The sequence below is a fragment of the Pseudopipra pipra genome, chromosome 14 (assembly GCF_036250125.1).
Source record: "Pseudopipra pipra isolate bDixPip1 chromosome 14, bDixPip1.hap1, whole genome shotgun sequence".
NCBI lineage: Eukaryota > Metazoa > Chordata > Aves > Passeriformes > Pipridae > Pseudopipra > Pseudopipra pipra.
In genome coordinates, this window is record NC_087562.1 from 906,065 (window position 1) to 933,335 (window position 27,271).

The following is a 27,271-nucleotide window of genomic DNA, read 5'->3' on the forward strand; positions in this document are numbered from 1 at the left end:
TCCATCACGGGAGGTTGTCAGAAGCAGATGGAGTACAATCATCCCTGACATACTGAAGAGCAGCCAAAAAGTGAACTGGGTGACACATTGAGACTCCTCAATATTTACTCTATACACAACCATTTACACATGATAACAGTGAGCAATAATACCCTTCCCTTAGTGGAAGGATTTTATAACTGCTGAAGTTTTTTACATCCATGTTTTAAAAGAGACAATATCTCTACCCCCATCTGAAAGGAGTGGTGAAGTAGAGGCACATGGAGGCTGCATGACCTGCCCATGCTCAATAGTAAACTAGTTTGGGTAGGGCCAGTGACACCAGTATTTAGAGTTCTGCATTCATCTCTTCTCAACCCAAATTGTTCTTCTCCTTGGGAATTTCTTAAAAATTCACACACACGTTTTCATGGCCCCTGATTGATGGAGTTCCTTTTTTGACTGCTGCTTCTTCTGCTCTAGGGTTTATTTGAGCCCAGTACCCTAGGATCTTCTTGCAGCTACTGCATCCTCTCTTTCTTCTTTTCTCCAGCCAGGGGATTTCCACTCTGCTCTCAGATCCAAGGTTGTTTGTGTCCCTTTTATCTCGCAGTCTGCTGTGCTTGAACTTTCTGAGTAAAGATCCTGGATGGGAGCTTTTCCTCCCCATTTTCATCATCCACTTTTCAGCTCCATCCCTGCACTTCCAGCCTGGCAGATCTTCACTGTATGTGTAACTGTGTCATAAAATGGGGGTACCTGTTTATTTGCTGTTTCTGTTCCTTCTTGTTCAAGGTTTCATTTAAATCGAAGAAAGTCAAAGAAGCATCCTTTGGGAATCAGAGGAAGACACTTGAGAGTGTCAGAAGATTCAACAGAGAACATCCTACTGCTACCCAACTAAGGATGTCTGGTGGGCAGCTCATCCCTCTGGGAACAGCTTGTTTCATCAGCTCTTTGCTTTTGCTCTTAACAGCAGCTTCCTTGATATTATCACGTACCAACAAATGTATCAGTTTTGAGCATCACAGATCTTTTGAGATCCAGAGGGTTTCGTTTTGCACTTTGCAGACTGATTTCCCACAGTGTTGGATCCTGGCCCCTATCACATCTGCTCACACTCAGTTTGGCAATGGACTCGTTTTCCACCATGGTATCCTAAGGGTTCTTTTCTGCTCCTGTAAGGAGTCTGCTGCCACTTCAGAGTTTTGCCCTTTAATATGTCTTTAGATGGCAGGAACCTGAAGCAGCATTCATTTCCAAAGATGAAAGCCAGGAGTGCTCTTCATGCTGCTGTTTTAGGGTCAAGACAGGGTATGTTTGTCCACCCAGGCTTCTGTCTCCAGTAAAAACCAAGCACAGACTGAAGGGACTCACACCTTTGGCTTCACCAGTAAGCAGCCTGGATGAAAACCTGCCAGAGACAACCTGCAGTGGCACTCAAGGATTACCTCCCTGAGAGATCTGCCTGCAGGCAGCAGAGTCCTTCATCACCTCTGAGGCAAAGCTGGCAGGTCATTATGAAGGAGAAATCAAGCTTAACCAACTGTTACTTTGCAGCTCCTTCACAGTTACTAAGTTGTCACAGCAGGCCTCTTCTCTCTGCCAAAGGAGAGACATAGTCTGGGTATCACTCAGCTGAGAGGGGATGAGACAGTGACCAAGAAAATTGGTCTCAGCAGAAGATATTAATTCAAGCACTTTAACTTTCATGTAAGAGCTGCCAATAAAGCATTTCAGGGCAGAGCCTTAAGGTCCAACTCTCCTGTTTCAAGGTGTGCCACCCACCACGTTGTACATCTCGGTTGCTAAAGGCTGAATTTCAGTGGGTTTTTTCCCACTGGCAACATGGCAGGAGTTTTATCTCCCACAGAAGAAGCCGTAGATATCTAAAAGTGTCTCTAGGAAGAAAATTCCCCCCGAGAACCACAAAGCCGGGAAAAGCCTGCACTTTCTGTCCACTAAAAAAAACACCCTAGTAATTTTAAATTCAATTAGTTGCAGTCCCTGAATTACTTTGGCACATGCTGAAATTAGAGCTGGTTTAGTCAGTCTGGTCTGTAGTAACCCGAGCTCGGCGTCAAAGCCACACAGCACTGCTGTCCCCACCCAGGCACAGGAGTACACAGAGTCCCAGCCCTGCTCCACTGTGGGTCCCTTTCCCGGCTTTTATCACTAGCACTGCATTTAGGAATAATGTGATTGTCAGCAAACATCTAACAAAAGCCCAGGAGCACCGTGCAGGGACTGAACTCTCTGCCTGGGAGCTCCTTGCTGTCTGCACACCAGCTTTCACCCCGCTGCATGTGAGGGCCGTGCAAAGTGCTTTGAAAGTCAGGTCTGCACGTTTTTCTCTGAAGCTGCCTGTAATCCACCTGGTTTTTATGTTGACGTAGGCAAAACTGAGCACCTTGGATCAGTAGCTGCAGTCCCAGGCACAGAGGCAGGCTGTTACACATGCTGATGCCCTTGGTTTGAAAGCACCATCCTCCTCCGCTTTGTTTCTCAAACACTGATATTTAATGACAAACAAGAACTTTTCTCCGAGGAAAGCAACACTGCCACAACACAGAAGTGAGAAAACAGGATCACGAGTTGTTAAGTGCGAGAAGCCACGTTTGAAACACAGTCAAAGCAGAGGTGTGCATGAATATGGACATGAAGATGGGACTCTGCACCTCGATCCCTCTGCACTGCCTTTGAACTGAAGAGGAAGTGCTCGTGGCAATGCAGGATGTAAAGCTGATTATGCTTTGCTCTGTAAGAAAACACATGTAACCGGGGAGCACATGACTGCTGAAAGATTAAAAGGAGCCTAAAATTCAGCACTTTGTCTTCATTAGCAGTTGCACAAAGTACTTGCTTTTTTTTTCATCCTTCTTTCTCTTCAAAGATTTCAGAAAACACTTAAGAGACTAAAAGAATACCTAGAATCCTGAGAGCAGAGATAGGGAAACTGAGGTGCAGTTTATTTTCCAGCTCTGCTGCATAAAATGAGCTAGAGCAAAGCAGCAACTCAATTCAAAGACCTCGAGCCACAGCCTCTGTCTCCAGTAGCAGCTACTTACATTCCCACCAACTATCCACTTACTGGTTTGTGAAAGCTGCCCAGCATTGAACCCTCTCCTAATGCATCCTCAGCCTTTCCTCTCCCCAAGGGTTTCAGAAACATCTGGACCCTTGCAAAGACCATGTTCCCTCTCTTACCTTCCTGCACTTTCCACTAATCTGCTTAGAAACTATTGAAATAGTTTCTTTGTCTTTTTGATTTCCTAATTTTCATTTTGAGCACGTGAAGCCTTTGCTGTGAGGAGCGTTCCCCAGCAGTGCTCCTGTTCCTCTGCCAGGGAACCTCCAACTTCAGTGTGGGGCCAAGCCCCTGGGAGAGGCACACGTTCAGAGGGACAATTACAGCTCCAGCAGCAGCTACTGAAAGTCATGTGGGGCAGAAGGTGCTCCAGCTGCTGATTGCTTGGGAGGCAAGGAAAGGCCCACATCTCCATTTCTGGCACTCCTGGGGCAGGCAAGGCACACCCGCCTGGCACAGAGCTCCGAGGTCCTTCAGCAGCACTGAAACACAACCTTCAGCCTAACTTTTCTTCCAAAGTTTCATTACTCTCATGGGATTTCCTAGCAAGATGTACTGCCCTAACCCCAAGGGGCTGGCTTGTCAGGCACAGCTTTATCCTGACTCGTACAGAGCCAGAGATCAGGAGCAGCTGCTCCCTTTGCCCTGCCAATGTGTTTCCAATGACTTTGCTCTCTCCGCGCTCGCCGGCGCGGCCGCAGCGCAGGAAGACATTTATTCAGCACATGCCTAAAAGCCACTGACCTGAATGGGCCTCAGGCTTGTGCTTCAGGTTTGTTCTGAACCCCCTGAAAGACGGGATATTTTTTTTCTGCTCATTTAAACACTGAAACCCAAGACTGTAACAGAGTGTATTGAAATGTCCCTCTGCCGCTGTTCCATCAGCTCATGAATCTTGCAGAAAGGCCACCAGTCACAGGTTGCTGCAACTGTGGTAAAATCTGAACCTTACATTTATCTTTCCACAGCATACATTGATGACTAAGATGTATGATGTTTTCTTGCTATCAAATTTAGAAAAGTTTGGAAGCTTGTGGCGTATGATGGACTCCTTGAAATGTTTTCTTTGGATTGAATATCAGGTTGCATTCTGATTAGGAGAAAAATATAGCAGGGAAAGGCAGGCAGTGATGAATTAACAATTTCCTATTGCCTTCTCAGAGTTACTATTCATTTTAGGTGGAACAAATCTGTGTCAATTGAAAATTCCATAGAGGCACTGATTTATTTGGAATTTAAAGATACAGTAAAGAAAACATTCAAAGAGTCTTAATCATGAAGAGTATAGTTTTGATTAACTCTAGGATTTTTAAAAAAGAACAAATTATTTTCCAAGCTGTGTCTATTTCCAAAAAGCTTTCTCTTTATACAAACAGTTTAGGTGGAGGCACATTGTTTCTGCCATGCAGCACTAACACCAAACTAGCCTTGTCTGTCACATTCAGCTGCCTTTGGGTATTTCAATTAAAATAATCACAAAGGAGTCAACATTGAACCCGCCCAACACCGAAGAGGGGAAGCTTAAGACAAAGTTACCCACTGGAGCCAGTGCTTGCTTCCCTGGTAGCTCTTGCTCTCTCCAGAAGGTTTTGGAAAATGCAGCTCTCAATAAAATTCTCCATCACTCTAAGGGAAAAACAATTGGTCTATATTTAGGTCAAAAAATTAAACAGTAATAAACCCAGTGAATTCTAAGTGAGGCTGACAGAGGAACACAGCCACAGAGGAAGGGTCATGCCACTGGTCTGCCCGTGCTGGCCGCTGTCACCAAGCTGTGCCCGAGCAGGCTGGTGCCCACAGCTGCATTTCCAACCCCAGAAAGGCACCAGGAGCAGCCCCAGTGATGCTGGCAGGGTCCTGCTCTTCAGGGGCACTGATCCAGCTGCAGCCACAGCTCAGGTGCAGGGCTGGGATGATTTACAGCCTGAGCTGCTTCAGGGGCTGGCTGCTGAGCTCCAAGATCATCAAGTCTAGACTGGACCATCTTTTTCAGCCCAAATGATTCTGTGGATCTGTGTTCCCAAGCCCATAGAATGAGACACCTTAACACCACCCACCACACCTGCACAGCAGCATCCACACACCTGACCTCTGGAAACTTGGAGCAACTCTCCCCAGTGGTCTGAAACCCACTGGTACCTTCCAGCCATCCTGGAGGAATTATCCTGACTAATGCTGTTGCCCAGGGCTTCCCATACACCACCAGAAAACAGATATGCAAGAACACATAAATTTAAATGAGTGAAGGAGCTGTGGATCTTTTAGATTTAAATGAAGAATTGTATCATGTGTGATAATTACAGCCTTTGCAGGCAGCAAATGCTTCAGTCAAGTTCACACTCCTTTAATTAAAAGGGCTATATCTTCTTCCACATTACATATCCTCATCTAAATAACGAACTTCCAAAGCACACGATCCAAAAAAATGCTGCCTCTGGATTGCATATTTAGTGTCATCAATAAATAAGGCTATACTTTCAACTACTAATCAGTTATGAATAGCAGTTTAAAATAACAAAGCAGCCATTCAAATGCAAAGTTAAAATGGCATTTCAAGTGCTAAAATTGTTTGAAATTGCCACTAATGGGAGCCATTCTGCTCCAGTCAGCAGCCTGTTGTCACAGAGCTGGACACCCCAGAGACTCCTACCTCTCCATCACACTGAGCTCAAGCTGGCCCTTGGGTTCAGGCTAATTGGAGCAGGGGATGGACGGCCAGAGCACGACCTCCTCGGCTTTGTTTACGGAGGAAGCTCTTCTCATTAGATGGCTGGATGGGTCTGCACATTGCTGGGAGACAAATATACGGACTTTCACTTGTAGGTCAGCAGTTCAGATCTGATGGGGATGAGTAATGACAAGCTAATTGATCTCAGATGGCCGTTTGGTGGTCTCTGCAAAATGAATTTGGTGATCCGGGTTCAGGTCTCAGGGGACGAGCATCCATGTCACAGAAAACCAGCACTGCACAGCCCCTCTGCAAGGGCAAGGCCTGGAAGGAGAGATGAAAACCACCCTGTTTTCTCGATCTTAAAGGGGGTTCCTTGGAGACAGGGTTGCAGTGCACTGACAGCTGGAGCTGAGGAGTTGGCTCTTGCTGAGAAACTCCACAGTGGCTCTGAAGAGATGGGCTGTGTTTCCTCAGCCAGCTCCTCCACTCCCAGAGGAGAAGCCAAAGGTTTGCTAACAGCCCCTCTGCGTGCTGGGGAACTTGATGCCCACTCCTAATTGGAGAAATGCTGACGATGTTCTCTTCTAATCAGAAACTACCGTTTGCGTTCTGGCTCTCTGATAATATCCCCCCTGTCCTCCCAGCATAGAAGTTAAAACATGACCCTTTGCAATTCATCTACTGGCTAAAATCAGTGATTTTGAGCTGCAATGCATTTCTTAAATTATGTCCAGTGGGGCAGAAAGAGCCTCAAAAACTCTTTCTCTCAGGAGGGTCATTTATTCTGACAGCAATGCTAAAGCATATATCTTTCTGTCACAGCTTTGGCCCTCAGAAGAATTTCTAGATACAGTACTGCTTTTTTTATTTCTTTTGTTTAAACGTTATTAATTGCCTCCCCAGCCCTCTCCGCTGAAAACAATTGTCTGGGGTCAGACTTGAGGGCTGTTGTTTCCATTCCTGCTATGCACAAAGGGCTGCTTCATTACAGAGCCCGGCTGGAGGAGCTGCACACGGACTGATCCTGCTCTCCCACTGCTTCCTTCTCAACTCGCTCTTTTTAATACCAAAGTTGCTCAGCAGGTTTGCTCCCGATTTGCAGGGACGGGCAAACCTCAGCCTCTCCAACAGGATCGACCTAAAGCCCCAGGTCCGAAGGCTGAGGTGCCTCTCCAAGGGGCTCCAGCCCGAGGGGTGCCGGCGCATCCCCCGGGTTGTGGCCGCGCCCCTCGGAGGCAGCGGCTCCGGCAGGTGAATGGGGAGGGCACGTCCCGCAGGGGGTTCTGCTTGGCTTGTCCCCATGGGAAGCTGCCTTGGAAAGGCGGTGAACACTCCAGGGAAGTCAGCGCGGGTCGGTGGGGAGGTGAAGCGCCCGCTTTGTTCTCCGTCCCAGACGCGGTGCGTGGCCCCGGGCGAGCCCCGCGGGTCCCGCACGGCCGTGCAGGCAGGCGTGGGCAGCGGCTCTGCCTGCACACAGCCCCGGGTGCCCGGGCAGGTCCGGCCGGGCAGGCACGGGGATGGAGACACCCGGCACGGGATGCCCCCGGCTGCCCCTCTCGCCTCCAAGTCCTTTGCACCCCGAAACGTGAAGAATAGTGACCAGTTTGCTAGCGATGGAAAAATACACCGTGGCGCTCAGAGGGAAAGCTCTGGAGAACCAGAAAGAGCTGTATTTGCATGTATAATGGCCATGTTTGCTGCTCCCTCCCCTACTCCCCCTCACCTTCCTCTCCCTGCTTCTGCTGCCATAAATTAAGGAGCAGGCAGGAGGTGCGCCGGGGCTCTCCTGCCGGTAATTTGGTTGGGGCTGGGTGTAGCCGGGGCATGCAAATCTGCTCCTGCTTCCTCTTCTGCCTCGAATGGGGCACCTTCACACCTGAGCTCCTGGTGGGCAGCAGGCACGAGAAGTGACACGGGGAACCATAATCACTCTCTAGATCTCTTTAGATCTACTAGATCCTCACCCTCCTGCTCCTGTGGTTGGTTGTTGTATGCAAACCAAGGCCTGATGTAAAAAATAGCCATGGCTAATCCCTCTTGGTCCTCCCCCATCCCTTCAGCAGACCTGTTTCATCCAGCAGCCACCACATTCCTCCCAGGTGTCCCATGGGCTGTGGTCCTAGTGAAGACCTTATCCTGCCTACCCTCCTCCTGGATCACACCTGCCTTGTGCAGCCACTGCCTTTTCCCTTTTCAGCACGCAAAGGACAAGTTGGATTAACTCTCCAGCACCCTGGCAAGGAAATATTCCATTTGTTTGCCCCAACCATGCCAAACAAGCCCTCCTGTAGCAGTGACTGTCCCTCTCCTCCTCCCCAGGCACGGGCTGCAGTGAGCAGCAGCACACCCATGGAGGCCATCTGCAACATCCAAGGTGTTTGGTGGGACAGAAGGTGGAGGTGTGTATGCTCTTTGCTCTCCTGTCTCACTGTAAATCAAACAGCCTCCCTGCAGGGCCACGCTCTCCTTTCAGTGCCCCTGGGGACTGGCAGCGCGTGGCACACGTGACTTGCCACATGAAGAGGATGAAGCACGCCTGATCCTCCTCCAGGAGGGGAGTTTGAAGAGGTGTTTGATAACCCCTGTGGGTTTGTGACTCTCAATGCCCCTACAAATCTCAGCTGAGAATCTGCCAGTGCATTTGCTTTGGTGTCGGGTTCAGGACCAAAAGCTTTGACGCCGTCCCCTTCATGCAGCATCTTGTATCCCTTCCACCAAGGCTGCTCCCTCAAAGCTTGTGGTTCAGCCAGCCTGAAAGAGCTGCCCTCTGGATTCAACACCTTCCTACACACACACAAGCACACACACTTGCTTCCAGGCCCTGTTCACCCCTGTGATCAAACATCACATTTCTAATACTCCACGTGCACTTAATTCCTAATGAATTCTCCACCTACAGACCCCAGAGGCTCCTTAGACTGCTTTGTGTGCACTTCCAGGCTTCTGGACTAGAGACACAATCCCCACTCCAAGATCCATAAAAAACTGCTGCAGTTGCTGAGAGCCCCAACTCCTTTTTTTCCAGGAGACAATCCTGTTTTAATATCTCCTTGCTTCAACACCCAGATGCACAGCACAGCCCCAGAGAGCAAAAGACCCCTTTATGGAGCAGTACCACCCCACTGCTCCATATTTACCTCCTTTTGCAGCATCACTTCCCCTTCTGCTGGGGGCAGAGGCTCAAGCAGCTCCTCAGCCTGAAATCAAATGCACAGGCCCTTTCTCTCTGTGGGAGCATCCCGTGGCTGCAGCCTCTCCCAGCCCTGCTGTGCTTCTCAGGTGTGGGGCTCCCACTTATAATACAATAAGTAGGTTTAATATTTTTTGTACAGTACATTTTTCTTTGTAATAAGGCAGGGCCTTCAATTTTCATGCATTGTGGAGAGGCAGATTCTGAGAACTGATGTTTGGAGACACTGAAAACTTAATGATTCTCAAATGAGGGTCAGACTCTCTGTGCAATAAGAGTTCAAGTCCATTGCAGGGAGAGGGAGGAAGGTTTTCCTCACCCTTCCTGGGAGGTTCAGAACTGGTGCCCACTGGAGCCAACTGAGCAGCTCATGCTCCTTTTGGACAATCAGCAGCAGCTCTCTGATGGCTCTTGGGCTGGACCTGGGCTGCCAGATGTCACAGAGGACCCTATGTTGCCCTGTTTCCCCCAGGAGATGCAGGGTACAGGGGAGGAAGGAAAAGGCTCTGTGGGTCACTCCTGCCTACGACGTTTTCCAACTGCTTTTCCTGCCTGGCCAAATGAAAAGAGCTCTTTCCTAAGTGATAACATGTGGCAAATGATCCTGACAAGAGATGAGAAGAGCCCAGCACGATTGTCTGTGGGACACAGGCCTTCTCTGGGTGTTTCCCAGCACTGGAAATACCACCTTCACATCAAAAAAGCAACCTCACAGCAGAACACAACCCAGTGGCTGATTTATGTTGTGGAAAAGCCAGAGGTGCTCATCAAAAACAAACTTATAAATAACGTTGTGGTTGATGTTCTCACAGTTCATAAATATGCCCACTCGCTCCACAACTGGGGGGGTATTTTTTCTTAGAGAGGAGGGGGCACAGTGGAGCAAACCAGGATTGTGAGCTCTCATTTTGTGTTAAATGCAAGGAAGAAAAAAAACCCCAGCAGCTCTGCATCCAGAGCTGCCTGGGCTTCGCTCCTGGAGGAGGAACCAGCTCTGCCCTTTGCTCCAGCATCCTCCTGCCAGGCTTCCAGAGCTGCCTGCCTTTGCAGGCTCTCAGCCAGCCCCACAGCCTCTCACTGGTGCAGTTTTCCCCCGAGCTCTCCCAGGGCAGGCAAACCATGCTGGCTGTGCCCGTACACCACAGCGTGCCCTGGGTCCTGCCTGGGTTTTACCCACAGATAAAAATCGATTGCTGTTTTATATCAGAAATCCCCATGGCTGCAGCTCACCACCTTCCCACAGGCAAAGTAAATCAGGCTCTAACCCTCCCCACACATGTACAGCTGCTCCACACAGCAGGGACTGAGCCAGGGGAGGAGGAGAGCCGTGTTTGGCCACCGGTGTGTGCAGCCACAGTGCAACGGCTCCTAAACCCCCTGGCACTGGGGCTGCTGCTGCACAGCAACACCCTGACCTCGCTGGGCAGCTGATTGCAGTGGCTGCTTGTTTAAATTAGAGCAGCAACTACCTTGTTCTGTGCTGGAGAGGAACAAAATAAGGTAAGAAATCCTGCTTATCATGTCAGGACGTTACATGCTGACAGACACACAGCAAGGGAGGTCCCCAGCGGGGTCTGAGGGTGCACGTGGAGCAGCTTTGCCAGCCTGGTAGAGGATCTCAGAAGGAACATGAAAATCCGTGTGTGTGACTTGGAAGAAGAGACTCAGTTGCATCACAGCCCAGACCAGCTATGTCTTGTGAAACCGAGCCGTGATTAAAACAACAGACGTGTTTTGGTTTGTCTTTTTATTTTTTTATTTTTTTTTTTTTAGAGTGCTTTAGATCTCTCATTGAGGAAAGCTGGGAGATGACTCACCCGTGGCTTGCAGACCTAGGGGAAAAGAGGAAAAAGAAAAAAAAAAAGAAAACAACCCTAAAAAAACCCCAAACCATTTTCTAACCAAATGTTTCAATGCAGTTGTTTGCAGCGTGCCCATGGGCAGGCTGTGAGACCAGCCCTGCAAAGCTGCCTGCCCGCCACCTCCTGCACCTTGACTCAAATTTGGAGTAACCCCCAGGGGCTGTTTGATGTGGTTGAGCCTGGCAAGCACCGGGGTCGATACAGGTGAAGGGCTGCGCTCTCTCCTTCTTCCCCATCGACACAAACTTGCCACCATCCCATGAGCAGAGCTGGGCACCCTGCTGGCACAAACCAGAGTGACAGGGCCATCCCCACCACGAGCCTTGGGGGGGTCAGGGTCTGCCCTGGGAGGTGTCTGTAGAGGAGAGGTAGATCCTGATGCTGTTTACTGGGAGCTCAGGGAGGCACCTTTGGTGAATACAGGAGTAAACCTGTCTAATTGTTGGTTGCAAAGTCCCCCAAGCATCGTTTACACTTTGCCAGGATGGACCCCAGGCTCCACCTCTGCATGCTGGGCATGTCCCAGCCTGCTCCTGCCTTCCCATGCATGGGGGGACACACAGAGCACCCCCAGGACAGAGTGGCCATAGATGGGCTGTGTGAGAGTTAACTCTGAAAGAGGGAGGAGAAAAAAGCCCAGATGCTTCAAAAGCCTCTGGATGGCTTCTGAACATCTCATACCAGCAACCAAATAGAAAATTGTAGGAATTACCTCCAGTAACAGGCTGATCTTGGCTTTGACACTGCTTTTAGCCCCAAGCTCTGTGTTAAGCAGGCCAAAGCCCACAGAAGCTCCTTTAATAGATTATTGTTTAATAAAGCAACCCAATATATTTTCTCTATAGATTTCAGCATCCTCAGCTTCAGCCCGTGTTCCTGGATGAGCTGGGGTGCAGGGAGGGATGAGCCCTCCTGTGGGCAGCTGAGATCAGTCCTGTGCTCACACACCTCCCTTCCCCACAGTGGGAGCTGGGTTTTTTTGGGCCTAAGTGGGGGCAAGGAGGGTGAGAAAGGAAAGTGAGAAAAGGAGGGTGGAAAGGAAAGGAAATCCAGTCTCTTTGAGGGGTGGAAACGGACTCTGCATCTCACACTGAGAACAGTGTTTGATCCATCACCAGAAGGCAACTCTGGAGGAGGAAGGCAAGGGTGATGCTCAAGGGTGACTGAGGGCTGGGGGAAAAAATCAACCTCCAAACCCTCCAAACCACCTGAAGAGAGGAGGTGCTGTGCAGGGCCAGAAACTGGGGAGGAGCAGAAGCCCCACTGGGCCAGCACGGCGGAGGAACTGCTGGGGAGCGAGGGGGATGCTCCCCGGGCTGCAATCAGCCTTCTCCAGACACAAAAACCACTCAGAAGCAATTCCCCGCCTCCGAGCCCGGTGCTGGATCCATATCAGAAGAGTCTAGCACTCACCCAGGGGTTTTTATTTAGCGTCCCTGCCTTTGTGCCAGCAGACCTTGCATGGCAGGTTCAGTGACTTTCCATGGGGCCTTAAGAATTCAATTTTGCTTTTAAATTTGCTGCCTCTAGGCAAGATGTAGCAAGTTTTTATGCGCATGGTGCCTCTTTGTCTGCGTAGTGGTCTCATGCATAACGAGGAGAAGAAAAACAGAAAATCTATCTCTCTAAAGGATGCTATTGTGTGAAATTATTAAGCAGACAGGGGAGCTGGGGCGGGATTCGCCCAGACCCACGCACTGAGAGTGGCAGGGCCGGCCGGAGCAGCCTGGGGTTCAGTCCCCCTCTTCCAGCAGCATTGCTTGCCAGGCCCAGCTTCCAAAAGAGTTTATTTTCAGAGCTGCTCCCTCAGAGCAGAGAGGAGCGGGAAAGCTCCAGCCCTGCATCCTGCTCCCGGCATCATCCACCTTCCCTGCGGGGAGGTTTTGGCATGAGCTCCCCCACTCGCTTCTCTCTTTACTGCTGCCAGAGACCCAGCCAGCGATAAACAGCAGCGGGTGCCTTTTAATTAACATCCTCGTTCAAGGCAACATATTATTTTCATTAAAATCAATAAGTAGTCTCTGCTTGGACCTCTTCATACGCCTTATATTGAAAGCAAACCAAACCCTACCCCTGGCATCTGGATCCCACACTTCCTCCATGGGATGCAGCGCTGCAGAGGCCGCACCTGAGCGAGCTCCACTCATGGGATGGGGATTTTCCCAGCGGGAAAGGCAGCAGTGGGTCAGATGCTTTTGGGAATGCTTCTCCCTGGGTGAGGAAATTATTATTTCAGATACAACAGAGGACAGAACCAGTGAGCATTGGAGTGCAGCATCCCTGAAAATGTCCCACCCCAGACTGCATCCCTTTCTGCCCAGGGTGGATGGCCTGGGACAGCTCTGGACTCACATGCACGACAGCAAGTGACTCTGTCCTTCTAAAATGGGTGGTGTTAAATCAGGCAGGCTGAGCTGGGTTAGCCAGGGGTGAATCTGCAGCATTTCAGGATCTGGGCTGAAGAACTGGTTTAGGTGAAAAATCAGCCCACAAAAAGCAGGGATGAGGGCACTGTGTTGGTAAGAGGTGTATCCTGGCGTGCCAGGCTGGACATGGTGGGGTGCAGGGGTGCAGGGGGGTGCATATGGACACAGGGGCAGATGGGAATTCTCCCTTGTAAAGCAGGAAAAAGGCCGAGCAGGGTCTGTCCCCAGCACAGCTCAACTCCCCAGTGTGCTCCCAGTATGTTCCCAGCATCATCCCCAGTGTGAGCTGGGCAGGCCTGCCCGGGCACAAAGCGACCTCAGTCCCCTCTCTGCTTCCCACTGGCCATTCCTCAGTCCCTTTCTCCCCACACTGAAGTCCCCTGTCACACACAGAGCCTCAGTTTCTCCTCGAAGCTCCCACTGCAGGAGCACTGCCATCCTTCCCTACAGGCAAGGGGCCAAAGCACCACTCAGAGAGGTTTCCCCCCTGAGATGAGCACCATGCTGGGAGGTTTCCCACGGCCATGCAGCACTCACAGTCCTGCTGAGCTGTGTCACTCCCACCTCCTCCCTGGCTCAGCCCAGGCTCATCCCTGCCTGCTCCAGTGTGCTGGGGAGAGATGCCTTTGGCTGCAGTGGCTTTGGCAAGGACAGTTATCCCCAGGACTTTTCCAGGAGAGCTGGTGAATGGGATGTTTGTCTCCTGGCTCTTCACAGTTTATCCAGCCAGGTTTATTCTCAGGGTGTGGCCGGGGTTTGTGCTGCCCCAGCCCCGGAGCCAGCTTGAAGGGATCCAGTTCCCAAGGACAAAATAAATCCATTAATTGAACATGATCCCTGTGCAACGCAGCATCCTTGGACTCCACCCAGAGCAGAATTTTCCTCCAGTTTGGGGCTTTATTGCAAATCTGTGACAAAGCCTGGATTTGTCAGATGATTAATTTTGACTCCGGTATCAAACATAACCCAAACACAGAACCCACCCCTGAGCTGATCTCTGGGCGGTCTCCAAGCCCTGCCACGCCAGGGCAGATGTTGATTTAATGAGGGGGCCGCAGTGGTTTGGCACGAGTTGCTCAGGCATCTTGTGGAAGGGGATAAATAAATGCAGGGCACCCGCTGGCTGTCCCCAGGTGACTGCTGCAGGACCTCCGGGCCAAGGCCTCCCTCCAGACCTCCTGAGTGCCTCGTGGAGCTGCTCTGCTAAGGGCTGGTCAATGGGAAAGCCCCTGTCCCTTGTCCCTTGCTGCTGACAGGGACATGTCCTGCTGTCCCTTTCGGCAGGCACGTTCCCAGGAGTGCTGGGGGCCTCGGTTTGCCCTCAGTTGGTCTCATGGCTTTGAGAAAGAAGGTGTCCCAGAGACTGCCTTGGGTTACAACCAAACCTGAGCATGTGGGAGCTTATTCTGCCTTTGGCTTCATATTTTGATCAAAGCAAAGCTTCAGAAGCCTCCAGACCCTGGCAGTTGGAGATGGCAACTCACCACGATGCTCTGAAGCTCAACTGGCCACCAAGTCCAGTGAGCTCCTGCAGAGCTGTGTCCTCCCACAGCCAGGACCCTCCTGTGCCCAGCACCCCCAGCTGCCATCAGCAACAGGGAGGTGGGAAATCTTGTTGCTTGTCACTGAGCAGCTCAAAAAAAATGGATTTTTTTTTTAAAATTCCCCCACACCATTCACAGCCTCCATCAGCAGCCAGCTGCGTGTCCGGGAGGGGATGTGCTGTAATGACCTCATTTGTGAGCTTGGATTTAAACCAAATGGTCACCTGCACGTAGAAATAATGGCCACAGGGTAACCTGGTGCCCCTTAAAAACTCCCAGCTCAAATCCAAGCCCAGGAGAGCCCGGCACACACTGTGACCCAAGGGGCAGGGCGTGCTGGCTGCACCGTGCCGGAGGCTGAGCCCTGCAGCAGCAAAACCCGCCTTGCTGGCGGCTTCTTGGCTGGGCTTCTCTTGAGCAAGGAGTGTCTGAAGTGAGGTATCTTGCTGTGCTATTGTCCCTTGAAAGCCACCACCCAGCCCTAGTGCAGGGACAGTGCCTTGCCAGGGCAGGCAGCCCTGGCCCCCAGCCTGCAGGGATGTCTGAGCCCTGCCATCCCAGCCCTGCCATCCCTGCCCTGCCATCCCAGCCCTGCCATCCCAGCTCTGCCATCCCAGCCCTGCCATCCCTGCCCTGCCATCCCTGCCCTGCCATCCCAGCCCTGCCATCCCAGCCCTGCCATCCCTGCCCTGCCATCCCAGCCCTGCCATCCCTGCCCTGCCATCCCAGCCCTGCCATCCCAGCTCTGCCATCCCTGCCCTGCCATCCCAGCCCTGCCATCCCAGCCCTGCCATCCCAGCCCTGCCATCCCTGCCCTGCCATCCCAGCCCTGCCATTCCAGCCCTGCCATCCCAGCCCTGCCATTCCAGCCCTGCCATTCCAGCCCTGCCATCCCTGCCCTGCCATCCCTGCCCTGCCTGCTCCCCGCTCCTTGCACAGGGATGAGCCAAGGGAGAGGGACACCTTCTGCAGCAGCAAACTGGAACGTATCTGATGTTCAAAACAACGTCTGGAGTTCATTAGAGCAGCAAATCCGCAGATTGGGAATCAGGCACTTCTGAGGGATCGCACAAAGGCGCTTCCCGGGGGTGTGAGCTCGGTCGGCGCGTTTTCTTCACGGCCCAAGCTGTGACAGGATCCAGATGTGCTCAAAGGCGCATCCGCAGCCCTCGTCAGCCCCAGGGCAGGCTGGGCGCCCACGGAGGCTCCCCAGCCCCTTCCCAGCCCCGCTGATGCCATTCCTGCCTGCTGTGCTGCCCAGCACCCGAGCCTTCCTCCTGCCCGAGCCCTGCAGGAAAGCCACAGGACCTGAATCCATCACCTCAGGAGCAAACACTTTTTTAAGCAGAGATAATCTTCAACCCAGGCTTAAAGTTAAGCCTGTGCTTGAATGCCCTTGACCCTGTACCAGCCCTGGGCTCCTGGTGGATGGGGTGGTTCCCTGCCCAGCTGCACCCCTCTGCAGGGCTTAACTGAATTGCAGCAATTAAGGGACATCAGTGCTGCTGCTCTCCACAGTCCCAAGCTCAGTCCTTCGGCTTCGCAATGGGAACACCAGATCCTCCCCAGCAAAACCCCTTGGGCAAAACCAGACAGTTTGCAGAAGTACAGGTCTGTGCAAAATCACTACAAGCTGCTGAGCAGCCCCAGAGTCCCCTCCAAAGGAAAAGGGCGACAGCTTCCCCTCCCCACAGTGCTCCACTTCTCCCATCCTCAGCAAAACCCCCTGACCTGCCCGCTTGCTCACTGGGCTGGAGTCCCTGTGCACCCAGCGATGCTTGTGTAACACGGGATGAACACGGCCCGTCCCTGTCAGCAGGTTTAGCCCTGAAAAATTTAGTGATGTTGGAAAAGAGCTGCTTGTGAACGGAACCCCGTTGAATTAGTCCAAACAAAACACATGTGACGGATTAAAAATAAAAATGCTATTAAATTCTTTCAGGATGTGAAATCTAACAAAAGGCCTGTTGTGTGCGGGACGGAGGGGAAACGCCGGAGTCAGGGCCGGGAACTCACTTAGCCAGGCAGTTTTGGAAGGACCACCTCGGATTTATTTTATGCCACTATTATTGGATTTTGCACATGGGTTTTGTTCACAGAGTGATCTATTAATGCCTCTGTCTTGTCTCCCCTGGTTCCCCCTGCCCCAGAACTCCGCAGTGGGTACGCTGGGGCAGCCAGGCTCCCAACCAGGGCAGGCTGGGCACAAAGGGCTGTGCCAGAAAGCAGAGCTCTCCCTCCCTGCCCGGGAAGCCGTGACCTTTCCCAGCAAGCGAGAAACAAAACCCGACAAATTCCAGAAAGTTTCAAAATCACAACAGCAAAACCCCAGAGCATTGCCTGGGAGCGGAAAAGCCCTTTTCAGATCGACGCTGGAAGGTTTTCGGCTCCGATTCCCAAATGCCTTGGTCCAAAAATTCACCATATTTTTCCTTTTCTCTTGTTTCGCCCCAAGAGGAAAATTTTAACTCCACCAAAGCCACACGTCGCGCAAGGGCTTTGTCAGCCACCACAGCTCGGAGAGCGGGATGGGGATGACCCACCACTGCCTCGGCAGCCTTCTCACTGCCCCGGGGCTGCTTTCTGCCCCTCTTGCTCCGTACCCAGCTCCCACAATCCCTGTTTCTCCTGCCTGCCGGCCGAGAGGAGCCTGCCAAGCTGGAGGAGGGCCCGGAGCGCCGGCCCACCGCAGCTAATGCAATATTTACTGCTGCGGAGGCGCCGGCAGCGCCCAGAATGGGCTGCTTTGTGCGGGGCAGCTGCAGCAGGGGGAGGTTCCCGGGGGTCCCCCCACAGCCCTGCCCGCTCGGGGCATCTGGGGTGAGCCCAGAGCTGTCTGGGGCACAGGGCAGCTCGGATGTGAGCCGGACACGGGCTGCAGGACGTGCACAGGAGAGTGCCAGTGTGTCCCAAGGCCCCTCCACAGGGCTCCAGAGCCATCTGGGGACACTGGGGCAGTCCTTGTGGTGTGAGGCAGCCTGGTCACTGCTCCTGCCAGGATGGCTGCTCAGATCCCTTCTTTTCAGAAAGGTGGTAATAAAAAGTGGAAAAGTGGCCTGAGTTTGCAGGATCTTGATTTGCAGGAATGAACAACCATGGTGTGTGCCCTGTTGCTGGGGGGGCCGGTGGGGAGATGCCCCCACTGCATGTTGAGAGTCCCACATGGAGGCTCTTTAGCTAATAAAGTGCAGCTTTTGAGCACCCTCCGGCTTTTTCATCAAAAGGATGAAAAGTATTTTCCAACAGCAGCGGGCAGAGACCCACAACCCCCACTCTTCTTCTCAGGTAGATGTATTTTTTTGACTGGTTTTCTGAAGAATTGCCAACAGAAGTGAATCTGGAGCTGCTTCAGTGACCTCCATGGGTCACTACCAAGGATGCCTTTGGCCCCAAGAGCAAAAGCATCACAGTTTCATTGAGGACTCAGCTGCTGACGAGGCTTTGAGTTGGGGAAGGCACTGGGCTGAGCTCCCAAGAAAAACCCAGGCTGGCAGAGCCGAGGTGCCTTGGGAAATCCTGGCTGGGACATGCACTGTCTTTGCAAACTTGGCATGGTGGAGGCAATGACAACGTTGGAAAGTCCATTCCCCATGTGTCTCTGGGGTGGGAGGTGTGGGTGCCAGGGGGGAGCAGACCCCTGCAGTGAGCTGCTCGTGTGAGAGCATCAGAGGGGACGGGACCGTCTGCATCCTCCAACCCCAGCTGGGGCTTGGCTGCCCCAGGGAGCCCCTGGACCCACAGATTCACCAGCTGGCTGGTGCTGAGCAGTGAAACCAAGGGGAGGAACACAGGGGGGTGTTCCAGCTGCTGAGCCTCCATCCCTGTCCTTCTGCAGCCAGTGGCAGTTCCTCCTCTTACAACAGCCGCCTGCTGTGCCCCAGTAAGAGGGTGCAGAGGCACAGGCAGGGCATTCCTTTGCAAAATTCTTAACAGTGTGTTAATAGCAATTCTGCCTCCGTGATCCCAGTTCACAGCCATGTTTGCCAGAGGGCCAGGCTGGCTGCTCCAGCCTTTCCTCTTACTTCTGCCACGGGTGGAGGGGAATGACTTCTCCAGCGTGAGTCCATTTGGTGCTAAAAACGGGAAATCAGTTTTCTATCGATTGGCATTTCTCTTAACGTGTTCTCGCAAGTGCTCATTAAATTTTCATTCAATTATCCCGGGCCACGCTGTATTTTTTCCCCCCCCATGCTTTTCAGAGGGAGTAGGCGATAATGGAGGCATCCATCCCTCCCGCGGAAGCCGTTCAAGCTAATTTAATCAAGGAAAGGCAAATCTTAATAAAGGAGGAGGGAAGAGCAGTCCTCGTACCAGGATGGCTGATGGTATAATGACCTGTCTTCTAAAGCAGCAGTGCAGCCAAAGCTCTCCCAGTGCCATTAACGTTCGATATGTCAGAGCTGAAGGTACCAGGGAGAGGAAAACAACATCATTAAGCAGGACACTTTCACGCTGGAAGGGGAGGCACATTTATATTCTGACAGGGGATTATCTAGGCAGCAATAATAATAGCAGGAGTAATAATAATAATAATAAATCATTATCACTTGGCACTGCTGGCTGGAGTGGGACCCAAGGGTGTGAAGCAGCTCTGGTGGAGTTAGAAGGGTGAGTGGCAGAGCATCAGTGGGAGAAGACAGGCTTGCAGGGTGATCTGGGACAAGTTCCTGTCTGCTCCTGCCTGAGTTTCCCCAGCTGCAAAGCCAGTTTGGATTTGCTTCTGCTCTGCCTGGAAAAGCTTTTCCCTGCAGCAGCACCCCACTTGGTGCAGAGCCCCCAAGGACAGCCCAGCCCTTGCTCAGCCCTTGCACAGGAACAGGAGGGACGGTGCCAAATCCAGACCTTGTCCAAGCTTGAAGGTGAGCTTGTTCTTGGATCCTTCTCAGATTTTCACATAAAGGCTCATGAGAACATTTGTCATAAGGCTTGTGACAACAGCTCATCCATCTGCAATGCTGACAAGCCCAGCCAGTAGCCAAACTATATTCCAGACTTGGCTCCAAGTGCCACGTGTTGGACCCGCCTCTGAGTACCACACATTTCAGACAGACGTGTTGTTCCTGCAGGCAGCACGTTCCCAGGGGTGATGCCCGGTGGCACAGCTGTGCACCTCACCTGGGAGTGCACGAGCAAGTGTTCAGTCTCGGGGAGATACATCTGCTGTTAGCACTGGCTTAGGTAGGTCGGGCTCTTGGCAGAGACGGGCAAGCAGAGGAGAACTGGGCTCTGGCTGATCCCTGCCCTGTGTCTGAGCAGTTCTGTGCAGGGCTGGGAGCCTCCCTGCACACACCACCCGTTATCTGGGTTCCAAGACAGCATTTGATAAAGAACCACAAGGCAGACGGCGGCAGCAGCTGAGAGGGATCGGGGATCAAGGTAGTGAAGAAAGACCTGGCTCCAAATCAAAAGGATCTCGGTGGCTGTGCCGAAGGGTCGGCTCCTGCTTGGGGTGGGATGGGGATGCCCCCTCCTCTTTGGAGCAGGGGGGTGGAAGAGGAGAGAGGAAGCGAGGTTGCAGTGTTGCTGTGCACCCTCCTTGCACAGGTTTTCCTGCACTCGTTCCCTTTGCTCTGCCTCCTGAAAGGAGGTTTGTCCCCAGTATCGCAGTGGTTTGTACTGCCCATGATTTAAGCCCAGCTGAGGTGTGGCACAAAGGAATGCCACACAACCTGCAGCCGTGCAGTGCTGCCCCACAGCACACCCAGCACCTCTGCAGCTCAGCCTCCCCTTCGCCACTGCCCCAGGTGTGCTCTTGGCAAACACCAGCCTTTGAAAGGAGGGAAGAGGCTCAGAAACTCAGGATGTGCTCAAAGCAAATAAGTGTCTGGGCTGAAGTGCTGGGAGCTCTTTGCCTGAGTGCTTGCGGTCAGTTCCATTACCCGGGGCTCGGGACCTTCGGAGCTGCGCGGGCCGGGAGAAGTGCTCCTTAATGCCAGGCTGGAGCTGTCCTTCACAAGGCAATTATTCCTCAATAATCTTGAAATGGAAAGGAGGCGGGGGGAGAGCGTGCAGGGGCAGTTGGGCTGTGCAGTGCCTGGCTGTGTTGGACGCAGCCCCTGGCCAGGCCCGCGGGGCATCCTCTCCACACCGAGCCGGCTGAGCCCTTCACCTTAAAGATGAGGAACAAAGAGGAGGGTTTGGGGTTCTTTTTTTCTCTTTCATCTTGAAAAATAATTAGGTTGAAAAGTGCTTCGGAAGAGGCTTGCAAGCTTCAAGTCAAGCTTCTGAAGAGCCTGATCAAAGCAGCGGCATCTTCGTCTGCGGAACTCCCCCGGGTTACGGGGCTGTGCTGCTGTCCCCGGATAACCCCTCCTGGCCAGAGGGATCTGAGGCTGGGATGCTGGGATCGTAAAATCATGGAATGCTTTGGGTTGGAAGGAACCTTAAAGATCATCTATTTCCAACCCCTCTGCCAAGAACAGGGACACCTTGCACTAGAAGCATGGAGAATCCATCCACGGGTGGAAGTACCCTAATATTGGATACTGAGTTTCCTTCCTAGGACTGACTCTGAAGCCCCTGATAGTCCATATGGTCCCTCTCTTGCACCCCTACAGGCAGAAGGTTTATCTGAGGATTAGATGCAGCTGGTGTTGGGGGCTGAAGGATAAAGGGGTGTCTGTGGGGTTTGTGGGGGCTCCAGTTCCCTGGGGAGGGATGCAGGGAACATCTCCAGACCCCTCTCTGTCCCTAAAGCTTTAGGACTTCTGCTGGCAGGAAGTACTTATGGATCATGGCTGGCTTTGCTTCACCCATCCCTGGACAGACACCCCCCCTCTCCAGACAGACACCCCCCAGACAGACAGCTCACCAGTTTCTGGGAACTCTTAGCCATGGAAAAAAATTCCCAGCCCTCCGAGTGACTCATGGGGGAGATAATTGCCTACAATGCTTGTTTTTCTTCCTACTTCTGCCTAAAGAAACCATCATCTCCAGTGCCTGGCACTGGGACACCACAACTTTCACCATTTCCCTTTGTTTTGTCTGATTTATTCACTCTGGGGAAGGGGGGGAGGGTGTTTTTCCCACTGCCAGAGCCCCCCGGCAGCAGAGCTGAGCTGGGGATGTGCCTGGTCCCCAGAGGAGCCACCTCGCTCTGCAGATTCTTCAGTGGCTAGAAAGGGTTGTGCTGGCAGCAGAAGTCTCTCCCTTTGCCCCATCCAGTGATCTCATGAAACCTGGGGCAGCACAGTCACCCCTGGGGCTGGCCCTGAACCCCACGGGGTCCATAACTTGGGCTTGAGTCAGGGCAAGACCCACAAGTGCCGCACACATCCCTGCTCATGAAGGCACCAGCTTCATGTCCTGCAGGATTGAGGCTGGAGAAAGGAAACAAAGGCTTTCCAGGCAGCCCCAAGCCCACATGCCTACCCCTCCTGCCTCAGGACCCCCGCTGGAGAGCCCCTCTGAGCACCCTGGGCAGACAGGGGCTGTCGTACCTCAGCACCCACGGCAGCCCCAGGTCCTCCAAACAACCCCCCCCCCCCCATTATAAAAGCTTTGCTGAATCAGATCTAAACCAGGCCTGGAAATTCCTTTGGCATGAGCTGAGCAGGGGATTTCAAACCACATACAGCTATTTCATTGCAATGCCTGTGCTTTCTTTTAAATATACATATATTCTGATTTGGGGAGGGCGGTGGTTCTGCTGCTTTCCCAGCCTGTGGGTTTCACTCAGTCCCCATCCCGGGGCTGCCCCACTCCCATGCTAAAAGCTTTTGCCTTCTGGCTGCTGGCTCATTAATACAGCTCAATTAATGCTTACTCCCCTGGTGTCCAAAGGTATTGGATTCCCAGTTCCTTCTTGCCCCAGTGTGCTGTGTGCACAGTCCTACCGACAGCCAGGACTGTTACCCTTCTTCGGGGTTAAAAGGGTTTTTATGGAGTTTTTTACCTTTCAGCCTTGGGGACTGGGGATTTATGGTGGGTGACTGGAGCAACACTGCTGTAGAAGGACAGACAGGGAAATAGAGACACATAACCTTCACCTTGGCTTTATCTCATGACCTATAGAGTGCATTTAAACACATATCTTGATTAAGTGAAGAGTGTGGGGTCGGTCACCCCACAACCACCACCCTATTTCCCAGGGTGAGACCCTCCCAGTGCTGCCACTGGGGCAGGAACCAGCTCTGAAACCACGAAAAGATGGAAACTGGGCAGGCAGGAGAGTTTTTCCAGGGTGGGATTAAGATAAAACAATTTCCATCAGAGCCCCTGCCTGCCACAGCTGGGCAGGGCTCCTGTCCCACAGCCCTCCAGCCCTCTTCTCCTGCCCATGTCCATGGAAAACACCTTCACGGGGGGGTGCTGGGAGCTTTTAACAGAAGATCAGAAGTTTAAATTGGCACAGCAGTGGCTGAGGCAGTGCTTGGAGTCACGCTGTGCTGACAGTTTATTTAACAAAAAAGTAAAAGAAAAAGAAGAAGAATACTGAACATGCAAAACCGAGTGAGGGAGAGGGGGACTGTTCCAGCAACACTTCCCATCTGTTTGGGGAGACTCAGGAAACACTAACTAAGGGCTTGGACTAACAGGACATTTAACATTTAAATCCCATTTCTTTGCTGTTTGACTAGCAGAGGAGGTTTGGTTCTGGGGACCAGGCAAGGCTTTAGAGGCAGCATTGCTCCCTGAGCTGGTGGCCCAGAGAACACCCAGCGAGACAGCCCAAACCTGGCTTCTCCTGGGATGCTCTGCCACAGCTCCCAGGGCAGTGACTTGAAATATTTCCCTTCTGCCACAGGGGAAGGTGGCAGGGAGTTCCCAGCAGCTCACACGAGCAGGATTTATCTCCCTCCCTTATTTCTAGACTGCCCAGGCAGAGTTCTGGTATGAGAGGGCTTCTTTTGAACAATTTCTCATCACAAGAACAAAAAAGAAGTGAGGGGGAGAGATAGGGGCTGAACTGCTCCATTTGCTTTGCTGGCACGAGGGTTCTGTGGCAGGTTGGAGGCTGGAGGGGCAGCAGGGAGGGATGGGGCTGGGCACCAGGTGGGCTGGGCAGGGCAGACTGTGCTCCCGTGGAGGGAAAAGTCTCCAAAGGCTTTCTTTTGGAAAGGGGGCTATAATTACCTGGCTACAATTATTTCCTACGGCCTCTTGCAGCCCTGTCACAGCTCAGTGCTAAAGATAGCATCCCCCCACTCCAGACCTGGAGGTCTCTACCCCGAATATTTAACATCCAGACTGTGACTGCTTTTCTGGTAGCAAATTCCTCCCCAAATCTCCCCAGCAATTTGTGGTGGGCAAACCTTGTTTGAGTTTGAGGATTTAGCACATTTTTGCTATGCTGTTTTTTGCAGGGAGGGCTTGGGGCTGTCCTGACAGCATTTTGTGTGGTCTGGCCACCCCCAAGCACAGCACCCCATACCCCACCTCACCTGGGACACCCCAGCAAGCACCCTGCCCAGCCCTCAGCAGCAGGAAGGCACGGGACCATGCCCTCACCCCATCCTCTCTGCCCTGCACCCCTGCACATCTGGGGCTACCACAGAAACTCAAGGTCGTTGGGCTTTTATGTTGTTCTTTCGTTTTCCATTTTATGTGGTTTGTGGGCACATAATGGAAGGTGGATTTCTGGAGAGGTTTGTTCTCTTGCCAGCCTGAATTATTAATCCAGTCGGGCTTCTTTCTTTCTCTTTTTCTTTCCCCCTCCCCGTGGATTTTATTTTAGGCAATGGCAAAATCCCCGGCTGGCAAGGCCGGCCCTCCCCCCAGCCTCCGGCAGCATCGCTCACCAAAGCACAGCCGCGCTCTGGCCCAGGGCAGCAAGAAGCTGCCAGTCCTGGGAAGCATCCAGGGGCTCATCAGCTGGTGAGGGTGCCCCTGGCTCAGCACAGCCGGCAGAGAGCCCGGGAGTGCCCTGCACCTCTGTCCTGTGCAATCTACGGCGTTTTGCTGGAAGAGGGGATTGAAGGGTGAATTAAAGCCTTCTCCTGCGAGGGGAGACGCTTCCCGTGCCGGAGGCGATGGGCAGCCGGGCTGGGTTACCATCCTCACCGAATGGCACGGCTCAGGGCAGTGAGGCATTGAAAGCTTGGCCAAGTCGGAGCAGGACCAGAGCTGGTCCAGCTCCCCGCAGCTCCCAGCATCGGCACCCGGAGCCACTCCCAGCTCCCCCGCCAGGTCCCTGTGGGGCATCCCAGCCCAGGGCATCCCAGCCCAGGGCGTCCTCATCCCTCGCAAGCGGGAGCGCGTTCGCTCCATCAGTCCCGGTCAGAGTCACACACCGCGAGTCCGCCGGGGCAGGGACACCCCGCTGCCTGTCCCAGGGTGGAGGGGCCAGCCCCAGACATCCCCCGCCGAGGGCAGCGTTGTGGCTCCCCCGAGCCCCCCGCCTTGGCCAGGAGGCGATTCCCGGCGGGAGGCGGGCAGGGAGGCGGCGGGGCGGCCGCTCCCCGGGGCGCTGGCAGCCTTGGCACCCGCCGCCGTGGCTTTGGGTGGCCCCGGCCCACCCAGCCGCACCCGGGGCTGCTGCCTGCCCGCCAGACACCGCGCTCGGCTTTAATTAGCAGGGTGGTTTAATGAACGGCAGCTCGGCTGCGACCGCGGAGCCTTCCTGGCTGAGCGGCCGCGGTTTGTTATGGCTGCATCTGCCTGTCCCCCTTCGCACCCGGGGTGCCCCCTCCTCTTCCTCCTGGGGAGCAGGGCACTGAGACTACAGTGGGGCCCAGCCCTTAGCACACACCGGAGAACCCACATCAGAGGGAGCGGGTGGGAGCAGCCCAGCAGGCAGGAGCGGTGCCAGGGAGCCGGGGATGCCTGGCCTTGCCAGGGCTCTGCCGGAGGGCTGCTGGGGATGCCGCTCCCCCTGAAAGATGCTTCCCTTGATACCAGCAGAGGGGTGATGGACGCGCCCGGGTTTGCTGCTCTGTCCCCTCGTGCTGCCCCATCCGTGGGCAGACATCGAGCATCACGCTGCTGTCTTGGGGCTGGAGGCATTTATCCGTACTGGGAAGACTGTGAGAGTGTTATTAAATTGAGCATCGCCAAACGGCCACTGCGGAGGGGCGGGTGCGTCCTGCCCTCGACAGGGCTGATATTGCCATTCCCAGCACACGGCGCTGGGAGTTCCCGGGGGATTGAGCAGCCCCTGCCTTCGGAGGGAGAACGCGGCTTCCCACGCCCACGGTGCTAACGAAGCCCCCGGGAGCACAGGCAGCACGAGAGCCTGCGATGAAGAGACAAAAGCACTTGTTGAAAGAGGCAGCCAGGTGGGAGCAGCTGCAGGCACCTCTCCGGCTCTCCGTGCCGGCAGCAGGGCGCTGGGACGGCAGCACCGCTGGCACCTCACCCCTAATTGGCGACCCCCGGCTGCAGGCGGCAATTAGAGCTCCAGCCCTCCCCTCCACTGGGACTCTCATTAACCACCTCTGGCTGGATCCCGCGGGGAGTTGGGTTGCGGGAGGCCGAGGTGGGGTGACAACGCTGCCCACCCTCGCTGGAGAGGGAGCAGGGTGACAATTTGTAGCTGCACTAATTGGCCTCTCTGCTGTCGAGCTGTGTTGAGTGGAGAGCAGGGAGGTCAGCGGATACAGGGTCATCCTCCTCCTCCTTCTTAGAGCAGAGGGTGCCTGTCCCCAGGGGCTTCTGATTTCCTTTTATTCCCTTCCTCGAAGCAGGTTTTGCAGCAAGCAAACTGCCACGGTGATACTGCACGTTCAGCTCCAGCTCTGGAAAGAGGAAGGATTCAGCAGCTAGAGGGGAAAAAAAATTCCCCTTGCTGAGTATTGGGGGCCAGATACTCACAGTTTTGATTATACTGAAGCCTTCTTTATCCCTGTCCAGCTTAATATTATTTTTCATGACTTACAGCTAAGCAGAATCATGACACAACTCATTAAAATCACCTTCTGAACGTGCCATTTTGGGAGACCTGAAAAAGGGGAAAATCATTAAAAACCACAGGTGTGGACCCATCTCTGCACACCAGGTTGAGCAGGATGAACCAGCCTCATCTATTGCATGTGGAGAGCTGAGGCTTTGCTGAAAAATAAGGATGTTGGTGTAGAAGCCTGGGCCTGCGGGTGGGCAGCGAGGGTCCAGCCCCAAAATTACAGCACTGATGCAGCAGGCTGGGAAAAGCTGGTGGAACACAGCATCCATCTCTCCCCTCCATCCAGACATCAGACAGCTCCTCTTGCTGAGATGAGATACCCAGCTCTCCGTGGGAAGCCAGTGGCTGCCAAGGACAGATCCTGGTGGCAAACAGCATCTTTGATCTTGCCGTGGCCGGCACTGGCAAGGCTGCCCTGTGGGGCTGGCTGTGAATGGGGCACAGCAGCTCCCCGCTCCCAGCCTCAAATATCTCTGTCTGTTCTGCCCCAGCCACAAACCCTCCCCCGGACTAGAGGGAGGGAAAATGAAATGCTACGATTTGCAGATTTGGGGGAGATAAATCCCCCGTGGAAGCCGTGGCTGGAGATGCCCAGGCCGATAGCGCCAGGCTGTGTGTGCCACGAGTGCCCTGTCTCCCACCGTGCCCACTGCCCTGACCTCGGGGCTGTCC